Here is a 15,784-nt window from a genome sequence, read left to right as displayed (position 1 = left end):
TGGTGGAATTTGGTTTTGAACTCTGACGAGCGTGCCGGATATTAAGGCTGGACCTAATGGATAAAACGAAGATTTTTGATTTATTGGTACTTTGCTTTACGAGTTGTTTATCCATTTGGTTTTGAACTCTGACGAGCGTGCCGGATAAGCAATTATAATGGTCGAGAAGATTTGCTTTATTGGTACTTTGCTACAGAGGGAAGAAAGAATATTTATTCTTTTGAATAATTTAAGCCCTTCTACAACTGCATTTACCCTATATGAGTCACAAGTTTAGAGGCAGCTTGTTTAGAATAATTAAGGAGGCAAGGACAATTTTATTCCTTATATCTGTATGGACTACATAAATTACATACCAGTTCTCAACATGCAATTATGCAACTATAAAAAATTGCATGCCCAAATCAGTTGAAAAATTTAAAACTTGTTTGGTTACTGATTAGGATATCCTCCATAATTAACATTGTTTTCACTAGACAAAGCCTGATGCTATCTTTTAGTGTGTACAAATCCAACATGTATAATTTAACACATTAATTTTAACCATGTCCAGTAAATACTTTTTATTTTGATTTTTTTAGACGATTTTGATGATGTTATCAGTTTCTCAGTTCATTTCCATAGCCTATACCTCAGTTCCATCAGGAGATCCATCAGGAGAGCTGCTGCGGTCACCTCGTGTTTCCATCGTCGCCACCACAAAGGTGAATGTGATGGGAAAGATGGTTATCGTCTGTTGCACCTTCATGGCCTCTCCATGTCGCTCAGCTTTGACGAACACCTCGTGTGCCCCCACGGTTAGGCGACCAAAGGAAAGGAAGGCAGTTTAACAAATATTTTTGCAAATGAATATAGGGATTCAATGGGCTTCAATGCAATCCATAGCTAACTTTGCACTAACATGTGCAAAGTAGAGAGGTTACAACATGAGTAATCATGTATAAATAAATGTATGAGTGAACCAAAGACAATGCTGCTGTTGAGCTAGAACCTGATTTATATCAACTTTGTAAGACTCTGTTCAGATATCAGATGAATGAAAGAATTAACCATTGTTACTTGTAGCTAATGAACAATTCAACATTCACAAATAATGCGTCGTTAACCATATCCGGTCACCTTTCGATAAGATGCCTCAATTTTTTACTGCGTACAAAAGGTATGAAGATTGGCGGTGCCCATTGTGATTATGTAGCAAACTGAAATTTGATATCACATAAAAGGGTATACTATTGCATGCTTTTTAAAATGGTAGTTACTGAGTAAATAAATAATAAAAAATGTCATGATTTAGCTATGCACTAAAGCAACTAAATTTACTCCCTTGCATTGTCAATTATTTTTCCATTAACCTTTATTGTTGTGCTAAGAGCAGAAAAGGTTATTCAATTGTGGCTTGGAGATAAAGTACAGTATGAAGGAGATGACCATTCCATAATTATCACCTGAATTACAGTGAGCTCAACAACCACGCAATCTACGTCTATTATAGACCGAGCAAATTTTTGATATAGTAATGCATGCTATTATAGACCTCGGCTCTAATAATTATTTAATTGTTTCAGAATCCCATTAGAGTTAAATAGTACTTATATCCTTATTGTTGCCCCTAGTATGATTGTTCGGCAATGAATATAAGCCTTGTACAGAGCAATAAATAATAATTGAATCAATTATCTGGACTACACTTTTACAATGGTTAAAAATGATTGGAAAATCCGTACGAAGTTAGTGCTAGATTGTTGCAATTAAAACTGAAAATATATGTTACTGATAATAAAAATTCATAAATATGTATACCTAGATAAATTGGCTAAATGAATCGTTGTATCTTCCAGAGAGCCGCTAGCATTTGTGCTTCACTTTTGGTGATAATGAGAGAGATTTGGCAATGGCATCATAAGGCCATGCCTTTATGACCCCGCTACACCCTGATATTATATCCAAACTTTGTCATAACACTTGAATTGAGTTCGTAATTAGTTATGCAAACAAATAATTTATCATTGGATATAGCATAAATATTAAATAGATCTCTAGTTCACATGGAACCTGCTAAGTGACCATATCATGAAAGATCTAAACTACCATAGGTTGCATTAGTAGTGCAAACAAATAGTTAATCACTGGATATAGCAAGAATATTAAATAGAAAAACAAGCTCAAATATAAAGAGCAAAGGGAAAGAACAAATCAGTATATGTCAATTACCTAAATGTATACTGAATTGATAAAACATCTGCATCATAATTTTCAATCTCAAGGTGGTCACAAAATCACTTAGTCAAAAAGAGCAAAGGAATTTAGCATTAAGCGACTTAAGTACAGTGGGAACGTATTGAGGGGCAAAAATTTGCATGTAACTATCAATTCTGGAGTTCATATAAAAAGTGCGTGAAAATCAAATATGACATAAAGAGATGTCAATTCTTTGAGGTTAACTCACACAATTAGCAAGGCTGCCACAGTACCAGAACCATGTTAACAAAGAACATGGAGTGCAACATTTCAAAAAAAAAACTGCAGATACCATACCTACAAGTTGTATATTGTTAATATTGCAATTACATATGATAAAATTGAAATTAACATCATAATGTGGAGTGAATAGGTACAAATATTCATAGATATAGATTTGCAATTAGCACTGTTCATTTTTCCTACAGATATCAACTATCAACAGGGGAGGTAGAAAGAGTGAAATTGCCGGAATTGATTCAGTGATGCATGTCAAGATAAAACCAATTTCCTTCTGATCAAACAAAAAATATATTCATAACAAAAAAAAAGGTGATGTAACACATGAAGTAGCAATTGAACCAAACGGGCTTTTAAGGACGTCATCTTTATGGGTGCTTCATCGTCATATTGACTTAATAAGTGTGAAATAAGAACTGAATTCCTCTAGAGTATATATGTTGCAAAAAGGGGTTGTGACTTGTATGACAACGGTGTCCTCTTGTCCATGTGGCACATCAGAAGGCTAGTGAAATGAAGAAATTATGTCGTAATAACATAACTGTAATTGTTTAGAGAAAACATCTATCAAAACATAGTTTGTTGCAACTGAGAACACGCAGAGCTGTAGTATCTCTGTCCATACGTTCGTAGACAATAAAAAAACCTTCCATCATGTGCCAATATAAATAGGAACTTGCTAGCTAAGTCTCATGAATTATATTGACCTATTTCTATACTGGCTGATAAGGCTGCTTTCCTTCTTCTCTTTCTTTCTTGGCTGAAAGTTCAAAGAGCATCATCATGCTAGGTAAATAACTACATTAATCAATGTTATTTATTAAGGTTTCTTCTCGCAAAAAATAGAGAGATATATTGATCCGATTAGAACTGCTAAGCATTTTTTAAGGAAAATTTCAGAGCAATCTTTCCTTAGAGGAAATTCGAAGCGCGATCTTGTTTGCGTAGAACATCAGAAGTAGAAATCACCGCGAGCCATCATCAGACGACAAAAGCAAACCAAACCAAACAACCGAGCAGAGCCAATAGAAGCAGAACTATGTAGTAGCATGTACACGCAACATGAACGATGACAGTGGACTCTGACTCGATGCACCTGGTAAAGGTGCATGCTTTATACTAACAATCATATTAATGCATGAATGAAAGATCTCGTATCTCAGTGTACTGAACCAACTGACAGGTAGGCAAGGCCAAATAAATAATTTTGCAGCTCAAGATGCAAATAATCAAATAGACAGAATGCATAAAATCTTGAACATTCAATGGAAGGCATAATGTTACAATCAGATATATGACCATTTTATACATTAGCCAATTCTAAACATATGACAAAAAAGTTTTCAACGCATGGCATGCTGCATTGGTTGCTACATTCTTCCTTCTTTCGCAAAAAAGATAGCTCAGTTTGGACGATCACCATTGTCGGCTATGAAGGAACCGGAACCTGGGATGCCGGATGCCTGATTCAAACATTCCTTTTTATTAAGGTGAAAGATTCCTACATGCTGGAACATTACATCAGTTAATCCATATTTTTGGCTGAAGAAACGGGTGACACCTCTTCCAGCACATTGAACTATTTCAGCACTGTTAGGACGGACATTAACAACTTCTTCACAGGAACTAAGTTCCACCTGAAAAGTAGGACAAATGAATTTTCTCAATGTACTAAAATGTTTCTTAGTCTGAAAAGAGCTTAAGAAAATATAACTGAAGATTAAATAGAAAAGAAAAGAATTGACTTCGAGTGCTTGCAGTCAAAATCAAGAGCTTCAGCAATGAGAGAAGAGCAAGAAGAATTACAATGAGATCAGCAGCAACAGAGACCGTTCTCAGCACATTAATGACAGAAGCATCATTTAGAGTCTCAGGAATTGATGATATCTCTGAAGAATTGCATTTTGTAACTGGGTATACAGGGAAATCCAATTCAATGGAGAATGATGTGCTTTGTTGTGCTGGAGGATATAAGGTTCTTGCTTGCTTCAGTGCAGTGACTTTCTTAGCTGTTAGACGTCTAGATTTTGCCAAGAACTATATAGCATTACACTTCACAATGCCAGATCATCTCCAATCATATTCCTTTCATTTCGTTCCTTTCCTGATTTCCTTCCCCGTTCTCATTATCTTTATTTTCTCTTATCTCCAACAGTTTCCTTCGAGGGAAATCACGAAAGGAAATGAGAGAGAATCCCATCCTGAAGGGAATGGCCTTAGAAATCCCTTCGTGACGGAAACCGTGAAGGAAAACTATTAAAACGCTGAAGGAAACAAAAATTCCTTCACGACGAGATTTTCGCCCGCGACGGGAATCCTTGGACGTGATCTTGTGCAGCAGCTAATGTTCCATGCCTACAAAGTTCACTCTGCACAATTTACGAAGTCAAATAAGATTTCTCCCATCGTGATCATGTCAGGTAGAGAGTTAGTAAGTGCAAAAGACGGTGTCTTTGTATGAAAATAGCAAGCTAACTCTGTTTTAGGAATAGAACTTTAAGATTGCTTCAATATGTTTGTGGTCTCAAACCATATGTTGCTTCATGTATATTAAAATTCTAAAAAAAAAACTGTAACAAATCACGTTCTCATCCCTTAAAAAAACATGCTGTAGCTTAAAGGGCATAATGACCATAGAAAGAAAAACCCTTCAGAAAATATTGGCAAGTGATCAATTCCTCTGCAAAGGAATTGATCTCTTGACCAAATCGAGGCCACGGGATGGAGGGGAATGCAAAAAAGGGCACCAAAAATTGAAAGCGCAAGGCACAAATCAAACGATGAGGTTGCAGGGGGTAACCACACACCGGAGAGATGCACAAAGACAAATTTCGGTAGAAACACTATAAAAAAAACCCTTCATTACCGCCCCATAAAAAAGTTTCACTGCCAGTTTTGGAGCCAGCAGTAGGCAACAGGCAGTGATAGTCGGGTAAAGGCTTCAGCCGGTAGTGATAACCTCTTCACTGTCGGTCCCAGACCGACAGTGATAGTCGGGTATCGAATTGATCTTTTTGGGCTGAAAAAATTGAAAAAATATATTTTTTGCACTCGAGGAACCTCTACGCCCGTGCAAGTCACAAGTCACGCGGTTTTTCACGCGAAATACGCACGCGTGCGGTTCGTGACACTCAAACTAGAAACTGATCAACTCGCGCGATACATCCTTACCATCCCACCATAGAAATATTAGTGATACCACTAGCCTATGCAATTATTTTGACATCTTCTGTCTGAAACTTCAAATGGTTATTTGGATATCTAAATGGCATCAAATAAAAAAGTTTTCAACTACAAAGTTGTAGATCTCGTCGGAGGCTACAGTTTTGATACAAAGTTTATCCTCATTCGACTTTATATGAAAAAATTATAATTTTTTTAAAATAAATTATCATCCACTATCACTGCCAGCTCGTGACTAGAGCTGGCAGTGATAGTGGATTTTCACTATCGATTCTTTTTGAATGACCTTTAGTGACAGTACATGATACGAACCGGTAGTGATATTTCATCACTGTCAGCTCGTAAGAAACCGGCAGTGATAGGCCGACATGTAAGCCTATTTTGTAGTAGTGAAACATGGAGAGCGATTGGCATCAGTTCCCTTACCGTGCTGGCGCCAACAAACTCCGGGAGGGTGCCGTGCCCGCTGCCGTACTCAGACATGGCGCGCTCGAGCGTCATGGACCCCTCGCTAGCGTCACCGGTGAAGTGGTGGGCGTTGGCGGCGGAGTAGGTCCCACTGGGGTGGTGGTGGTGGTGCGACAAGAGCGACCGTTGGTACCCTGTGGTCACCCCGACGAAGGGGTCGTGGTTCGTGTAGGAGAGGGAGTGGGATGCCGGGAGGATGTGGTGGTGGCCGCAAGAGCAGGCGCGCAGGAGCGAGGTGGCGGTGTAGACGGCCTGGGTCCGGGCAGAGGAGCGCGAGGAGGGAGGCCGCGAGCGAAGAGACAGTCGCGCAGCGACGGGATCAGGAGCTAGTGGCGGCAGCGATGGTTGGGGTGGCCACGGGAAGGAGATGGAGGGGGGTCGCATCGGGAGGGATGGGGATGGAGGTGAGGGACCGAGGGAGGAGAGGAATCGAAAGCAGAAGGATCGGGAAGAAGAAGAATCGGATGGTATACATCTGCTGGACCTTCGATCTGACGGGTGAGATCGGGACACGTGGACCAATCAGAAGCTGGCAAGGCCACAACCTTTAGATAGTAAAGATTACTCCGAATTATAGTTATACTTCCTCCGATCACAAATAAATTTTGGAGCATTAAATTATAGCATCTTCTAACCTATATTTTTTTTTAAAAAAAATCATGACTATTTGAATAGTGTTAGTATCGAATTGCTGTATTTTTTTTAGATTTTTAGACATTAGTGTTTTGCTAATTAGGCCCATAGCTTTTGGCCCAGATAACTTGAGCTGACTCTCCATGTTTGGCCCACTTACCCAAGAACTTCTTTCTAGTTTTGGACCATACGGGTCGTGATCGAGTGGGCATGAAGTGTCGGTTTTACTGTTCCGCAAGTGACCGCTCGAGCCTACGTCGTGAATGACTGTAGCGTGAGGTTTATGTAATATTTTTTAAAAAACTTTTCTTTAAAACTTTTGAGTAAATTTTTCTCTTTAATTTTTTCAAAAACTTTTTGAGCCAAACTTTTCTAGTGCAGTCTTTTTTTCGCAAAACTTTTGAGTCAAAATTTTCTCATGCAACTTTTTTTCTTAAAACTTTTTTAGTCAAATTTTCCTCTTACAAACTTTTTCAAAAAAGGAAACATGGGGAGAGAAAAAATTCCGAAAATAGAAAGGTGAGGATTGTCGGGTGGTTCGCTGCGGACGGCTACTCACACGTGCGCACTGATTAGCAGTGGCCGACGGATAATTTGAAGTGACTTGGTACATTTGCATGTCGTCGACAATGCAAACCAGTTATCAGAAAATTCAACTCCCAAAGAATCGTGAATGCAACCGTAAAAGAAAAGAAGAATAGAACGATCAAGTTGCTCTAGAAAATTTTAGCATTCCTTCAAATTTAAATAAAAACGTGTAGGGAGTTTGGATCCAAAATCAAAATTTAACAAAAACTTCGAACCAAGGTGGTCTGTCGTGGAGCGGGAGCCATGCATACGCTACGCCTCCTTTGCCATTGGCGACAGAGGTTCATGCGAAGATTCAAGTGGTAGAGAGGGAGGGGCAGGGATGGTGTGGGGACAAAGTTGATGTTTGGTTGGTGACTAACTTTGATATAACTAAAGTTGTGTATAGCATGTTTGGTTCGTTTTTAAATTTGACACGTCTAAAATTAGTTAAGTGTAATTAGTAATTTTTTAGTCATAAACGTGGTAAAGTTATTCAAAAAATTAAGTATATGATATGTGAGTTAGAGGACTAAGAAAGCATAGTTTGCTATAGTGTGACAGTCAACTAAATAGTTGCTTAAGAATCTATAGCATAACTAAATTTAGATGTGGCAAATTTAGGCACGAAACAAACATGCCTATAATGTGCAGCATGCCATAAAAACCGTGATAACCGCAACTCTGGTAAATTTAGGCAAGAATATATGTATATAATATGTGCGACGTAGAACTAAGAAAGTATAACAAGCTATAACTATAACAGCGAACCACACACATGTAAAAAAAAACAAAAAGCATAGCAAGCTATAACTACGACAGCGAACCACACACATGTAAAAAAAAGAAGGCATGACTAAGATTAGACGCGGTGATATTTGACAGTGAACCAAATAGGCCTTGAAATATTGAGTGAAGATGGAATGGTGCGACGAAATTGTTAGCACCGCTTAGACACAGGCAGGCACAATGCTCGAGTAGATCACGAACTGTCGGCTTGGGCATAAGACCATGTGTCCAGTCCAGCTGCGTGAGCTAATAGGTCATCATCCCTGGAAGCACAATGCAACCGCGTAGGGGCATGCCTACGTGGCTCGTGCGGGCCCCACTAGGAAGACGTCGAGGTAAGTGAAAGCACCTCCAAAAACCACTGAACCTTCTCCATCTCTCCTGCCAATTAACCACTTTCCCGCCCAACCGCCCGAACTCCCTACACTTCCATCAATCTCCACACTCTTCCCTCCACTTCATATATAAACCCTCCATCTCAATCCAATCCCAAGAACAACACAAGATCACACGAGCTCAGATCATGCCATTGTCCATTCGTAAAGCTTAGCTACACTAGCAGCAATGGAGGTGTCGTTGGGTGGCTTCGGCGACCCGCTGTTCTCGGCGGCGGTGCAGCAGCTGATGGACCTCCAGGACGAGCTAGAGCGGCAGCTAAACGCACCGACCGCAGGGCCATGGCCAACACGCCCATGGACGTCAAGGAGTTGCCCTCTGGAGTGATCGTCCTCGCCGTCGACATGCCTGGGGTCAGCCCTGCCAACGTCAAGCTTCAGGTCGAGGAGGCACTACTACAAAAACTATTTTTCGAGACATCTAGAGTGCATTTTCACAGGCGGCTCATTTGAAAAACCGTCTATGTAGTTAGCGGAGATCCGCTGTGGTTATGGATCGCATGTGGTAATATATTTTCACAGACGGTTCCTTACGTGAACCGTCTCTAAAAATGTGATGATTATCACAGACGGTAAATATAAGAAACCGTCTGTGTAAAAGGTCATTTTTATAGGCGATTTCTTATGGAAACCGTCTGTGAAAATAGATCATTTTCACAGATGTTTCACATAAGGAACTACATGTGGAAATGAGTGACCAGTTATCTTAAAAATATTATAACTTTTTCATATAAATTCGGATGAGGACAATAATTATATGAAAATTGTACCACTCGACGAGATCTACAACTTTCTAGTTGAAAAGTTTTTCATTTGAAGTCATTTACATGTCCAAATAATCGTTTAAAACTTCAAACAATTATTTGGATACGTAACTTACTTCAAATGAAAAACTTTTCAACTACAAAGTTGTACATCTCATCGAGAGCTATAATTTTAATATAGATTTTGTGCTCATCCAACTTAGTATGAAAAAGATATGAATTTTTTAAGATACGCAACGTTGGTTCTGGTTACTCATTGATATACATGTTGCTTACAGTTACTTTTGTTCAGTTGTTAGTTGCAGGGCAATTTTTATATGTTTTAGTAAAGTTTCAGTCACTCACACACATGTCTAGGATGCTTAGTACTTATGTTTTACTTAACCTGTGGTTTATTTTTGCTAATGATCAATGCATAATCCTTGGACTCGAGCTATGTATATGTGCTCTATATGTTTTAAGTCTTGTGAGTACCTTCGTACTCATGACTGCGCTTTTAGGTACTCCTGTTGCTGGAGAATAGGCTGTTTTTTGCTACTTCGTGCCTGCTGATCAGGATGGCGGGCAAGAGTAGTGCATCCTACTCTGAAGGTGGTATTTTTGAGACGGTGCCTAAGGGCATGTGGCGCCGTTCTATTTTGTTGTTCATAAGTTTAACTTTCCGCTGCGTAGTTCTTTTGAGAATCGGAGTTGAGTGGTTTTGTCTCCTCCTAGCTCGCTTTTGTTGTATATTGTTGAAATCAATTGCATGCTTAATACTTGTAATATAAATGTTATTACTCGCTTTTTATTAAGCTATGTTGTGATATACATGTTGGAAGGCATGCGTTCCGATACTTGGGCACAAAACACGTGCTGAGACTACCGGGATGATATTCTGGTTAATCATCGAGGTTGTGATTATGGATAATGATCCTCCTGGTGATTAATTAGAATATTATTTAGACGGTTTCCCACAGTAAACCACAATGATATTGAGAACACTCACAGTGCAAATCGGTGGTTATAGTTGCTTACTGTTCTACACTTGTATGAAGTTAATAACAAAAAACCCGAGTTGAACTTGCAGAAGATAAATTGTTACATCTACATGGATAATCTAATTGATAGTACAGATGTTATAAGAAATTTACCAATATTTTATCTTTAGAACACAAATTGGTACTATGTGACGCCAATAACATATGTTGTCAATCCATCGGGGGTTTGCTACTTCAAGAGCTAGATTCAATTTATTGAAAATTTTGAGAGTTTTCAATAGATAATGCAATATGGGTTCATGTACTTCAAACCAATCTAATATAGGCAGTGGGTCTAATACTGTTTTAGGATGGTGTCATGACTAGAATCTATTTTGTCCATCGTAAGCTCACTATCACGCTTTAGAATGTTAGAAATATAAGCATTTTCTAAGAAGAATTTTTCACCATCTCTATAATATAGATGTTCTTAAACCCTTATACAATGGATATATGCGCTTATGACTTGTAGTTACAAGTTAGAAATTACGATTAAATTATAGGGTTATGTTATATAACTACTTTATGTATAGGTCCTTACTTCATCATTTAAAAATTTGTTAGGCTGTAGAAGGCATTTGATATGAAACTTATCTACGAATGCATCGTCGATATCCACAAGTATTCTATTTCTAGGTGATGATTTTATGATTTGACAATAGCAATATCTTCTCCAGTACAAACATAATATGTAACAACACATATGTATAAGGAACTAATGTATATAGCTAAAGAGAAATGACAACAAACGTGGTGAAAATATGTACCTTGCGGGGTAATTATAGTTTTATGCGCCTTCTTTGGTTTGTTATGTTGTGTCATAACTTCTGATAACAGCTCAATGTGTTTCTTGGTCCCTTCCAACATCTGAATGTCAGGATTTATCCTAGTTGATTCTTTCGAATCCTTAAAAGAATCCATCTGTGACACAAATGCATGTAGAAGTTTAATTATTAAGATATAAAAGAGTGTGCCACTGAGATCTACGAACCGAAGGGGTATCATATGTTATAATATGGTTCGAACAAACATGTCACATTCCTTTTCCAATTCCTAGAAGAATTTTTAGAAGTTTTCTTTTTCTTAGACTTTCTTGATTTTAGGATTCATGTAGTGTATTATATCCCTCCAATAGTTTATATATAAAAAGATAGACATTATCAAATTTCGAAGATTCATGAGAAATTAAATTATTCACTGTGTAACTCCGATGCTACAAACAAAGCCAATATACATACATAGACATTATCAAATTTTCAAGATTCATGAGAAATAAAATTGTTCACTATGTAACTCTGATGCTACAAACAAAGCTAAAAACACGACATACTTGAAAAACCAAATGTAATTCATAATCATTCACAAATATGCAAATATTTGCATGCATCATGATTCATGCGGCTAAAGGTTGTCATGCATTTTCCCTTTGTCGTAATTAGATCAATCAAAAGTGCTCCATCTTGGACTAAACAATGATACAAAATCACTCAAAATCACAATTACACAGACAAAGCATTTCGGCAAGGAAGGCATCTGACCCACCTCATAATTGAACACATGTCTTCAACTAAAAAATACAGTATTCAACAATGTAAACAAATATGAAGCTGACCAGTAAATGAGCCATAAATTGTTGAATTCATAGATTCTTTGAAGGCTGTGAACAATTTGGTCGTGTTCAAAAGGAGAAAAAAAAAGAAAAAACATGTGGTTACATATGCCAATTTAACTCACTTTCTATACCGGTGGAATCAATTATCTATCTATGAATGTCACTACGATTGACATAACAATGTCAGTTATTGAGCACAATGAAAGAACCTATCCCAACTATATAGGATCATAAACTGAACATACACAGGTGTTGCCACTTCTAATTTTCATCCTGATAAATCTTTCTTTACTTCCTGATTAATGCTTATGATATTAGAAAAATGAGCTATTGCATCACGCCTTTGCAGGCTCTTCTTTCTGGACGTTCAGCAGGAGGTCTAACAACAATACTACATTGTGACAGATTCCACTATTTGCTTCCAGCAACGGCAAAGGTCAAGTGCTTTTCTGATGCTGGATTTTTGGTTGCTGGGTAAGTTCTGTACTCCTGGTACTGAATTGGCGACTTTGTGCTAGCTACCATGTTTTGTTTTCTCTTCATTGTTATATGACTGTTACTCTTTTTATGATTTTCACCTACAGAATCAGTCTATCGTATCATAGCTTACCAGATTAATTGTTTCAATAGAATGTGATCTATTGTTGTCATTGCAGGAAGGATATTTCCGGCAACAATTATGTCAGAACAATCTACAAGAATGTTATGAGCGTACATGTACGTTGCTTTCTAATCATACAGTGGATGCAATCCGGATTATCTAACGGTTAACTTGCAACTGTCAATGTTCATAGTTCAGTACTGTAGTGACCAACTGAAAAATTTGTTGCATGCAAGTTTGAAAGCTTAATAGTCTTTCTAATATCTTTTAGGGATCCATTAAAAATTTGCCAGCTACATGTACCTCAAAGGAATCACCTGGGTTGGTAAGTTTTGTTCACTTAGCTAGGGCCAAACATTCCTCTTGTAGCATTCAGACTAACTTTGAAAAAAAGTGCAGCTTAGAAGTTTAATTATTACTATATAAAAAAGAGTGTGCCATAGCTAGCTGTGTCAATATGATATTTTCATGGCAATATTAATTCGAATCACAACGAAAGAATACCTAATATAATTAATCTTAGCTAATCAGCTATCAAAGCATACTGATTAAGATTAGTAGCTATAAGTAGATGAGAAACCAAATTGAGAAGTATCTTGTTTTGTATGTGATGAGGTATTGACAACAGTTAGTGTGTCTTGAACTTGGTTAACATGTGTTTATGGATGTTTGTTTTTGTTCATGTCTAACTCGAGTTGGCGGTGTTTTGAATTGACGAATTCTTCTCTATACATAGAAAAATTACACACACCATAAGTTACGGTGTTTATCGAAAGTTCTGGTGTGTGCAGTGTATACTCGTCGGACTATTTCTTGTAGAAAATAATTTTCTAAGCAAAATTGAAGATCAATGCACCGAAAGGTACGATGAGTGTGGTGGCTACACCGGAGGATATCACTAGAGCATTTTCAGTGCTGAAGTAGAAATGAAAGCAAACATCGGATAGTACGTGATGGGCTTTGAGAGCGACAGAGTATTTTCTGCAAAAAGGAGATTTTTGGTGCCAAGTTTGATTATATACGCCGGATAGTTCGGTGCCGAGATTGTGAACACCGAAGAATGCACCAGATCTTTTATCGCAGAGAGGTTGCATAAGGGTGGTTCGGTAGATTAGCACACACCAGATTATCCGGTGATGGACATAAGATCACCGAAGTTTTCACTGGACCTTTTCTTGCAGAGAGCAAAATTTTCTTGAAACAGTTAGTATTACACTCATCGGATGGTCCGGTGTTCATGAGCAGGTCACACCGGAACATCTTGTGTTCACGTTTTCTGCAGGATGTGCTTTGAGTTAAAGTTTTTGATTTTGTGCTAACCTGGAGATGTTTTGGAGTGTGGAGTAATGTGTTTGCTTGTTTTAAGGTGTGTGGTAACAAATGCAATTTGGCGGTCAACGACGGTTGATCGAGGCTAAGCGGGTGCTTGGTGCTGGACGATTAAGGAGGATCAGACGGAGTCAAAGGTGATCCTAGATGTACACATCAAGATCAAACAAAGCATAAAATGAATGATGAAGATGGCGTGTTGACAAAGTCAATCGAAGGGGATACTGGTGTAAGTGACAAGGCGGTTCGAGGGATCGGGAGCAGGCGAGACTTGCCAACAATCAAGATCGTAAGACGGAGGACACGTGTTATCATCGAAGCGCTTGCTTCAAGTGGAAGCAAGTGGCGACTAGTCACGCTTTGAGAAGCGTGCTAGGTTTCGAGGTTTGGCCTCAAAATTGTAGGAGTACTGTAGGAGTACGTGGTACCATCGCGAAGCTTACGTCGAGGCGAAGCTAAGTCGTAAGGGCATCGCGGGCGTCCAATGAATGGAGAAGAAAATAAACTAAAATACACTCGGAGATAGGTAGAAGTGTATTTCATGAGATGAGCATTTTGGGAAAAAGCTAGGAAACATAAGGTCAAGTTTTCTAGGCCTATAAATAGAGGGATAGAGCTATGAGAGAGGATAAACCGACCATTTGAGTCTCTTTGTGCTACCTATATGAGAGAATTGTGATAGGGTTTTAGTGGAGCTATGTTAAGTGAGGGTTTTGAGAAGAAAATCTTTGTAATCCGTCTAAAATAAGTTTAATCTCTTTGAGTAATGAAATTTATTTTATTTTATATGCTTGAATTCCCCTCTTCCCTTGCCTTGTGTGCAAGTTTTTTCTTTTTGATTTCGATTTTTTGTTTTTGACTGAAATTTTAACACCTTGTGAGGTCATTCTTTTTATTGCTAGAGACATAAAATTCACATACACACGCTTATGTGATAGGGTCTTGAATTCTCTCGCTTCTAGACAATCAATTTGGAGAGTTTCATTGCTTGATGTTCATTTTTTCTTGTTTCTTTGCTAGTTGTAATCTTTTGAGTGCTAAGACATATAAATTGATCTTAAATAGAACATATGGTTCATATAACATTCGTAGAGTCGTGTTGTCTCAATTTTCTCTTGTTAAAACTTCTCTCGATTTTTGCTTCCGCTTGAGTTTTGAGGTGCGCTAGGTGATCCAAATAAGAGAAGACCATCGATTTCATAAAAAATTTATTGAGGCATCTATTCACCCCTCTATCATCAATCTCATTCATACAGTAGATCAATTTATTTACATGTTCAAACTTGTTTAGTCTTGCTTTGGCTATTTGGCTTCTTTCGGACTTCAATCACACAGGTGCATGTGCTAACTGGCTATCCATGAAGCGTGTGCGGTCGTGCGGCTGTGCCCAAGGTTTACGTTACCGACCGGAGCTCGATATGCTCCGGGGATAGCCGAAAAAGTGCGATTACCGCTCGAACTTTTAAAAAAAATCGGACAAAATTCATTTGAATAAATTTGAAATTGGGGGGAAAAATCGTAATTTTAGCCGCTCGGTAACCGGTCGAATTGGACCAGTTACCGAGCGGTTTTTGCGGTAAATCGCTTGATTTCTTCAGTAACCGAGAGCCCAAAAACCGAATGATTTTGAGTGATTACCGAGCGGTATGGACGCATTATTAATAATTGTGTAGGAAAATCATAAACAAATCACCAATAAATCATGGAAAAATAGTATAATATTATGGTATGTTTTGTAACATTAGGAAAAATTTTGGCATGACCTTTGCTATATTTTTGAAGTTTTCAAGGCAACAAACAAATAGTAATTGCAATGTGAGCACGAACATATAATTGTTGCTTCGAATATATACGTATATTACATATGCAGCGCCTGAAATTAATAAATATATATATCGAATTGTCCGTAGTAAAGCTAAAAACGCAATTACATCCTATCCATCAGT

This window comes from Phragmites australis, chromosome 5, assembly GCF_958298935.1.
Source record: "Phragmites australis chromosome 5, lpPhrAust1.1, whole genome shotgun sequence".
Classification (NCBI taxonomy): Eukaryota; Viridiplantae; Streptophyta; class Magnoliopsida; order Poales; family Poaceae; genus Phragmites; species Phragmites australis.
Note: the sequence above shows the minus strand (reverse complement) of the source record.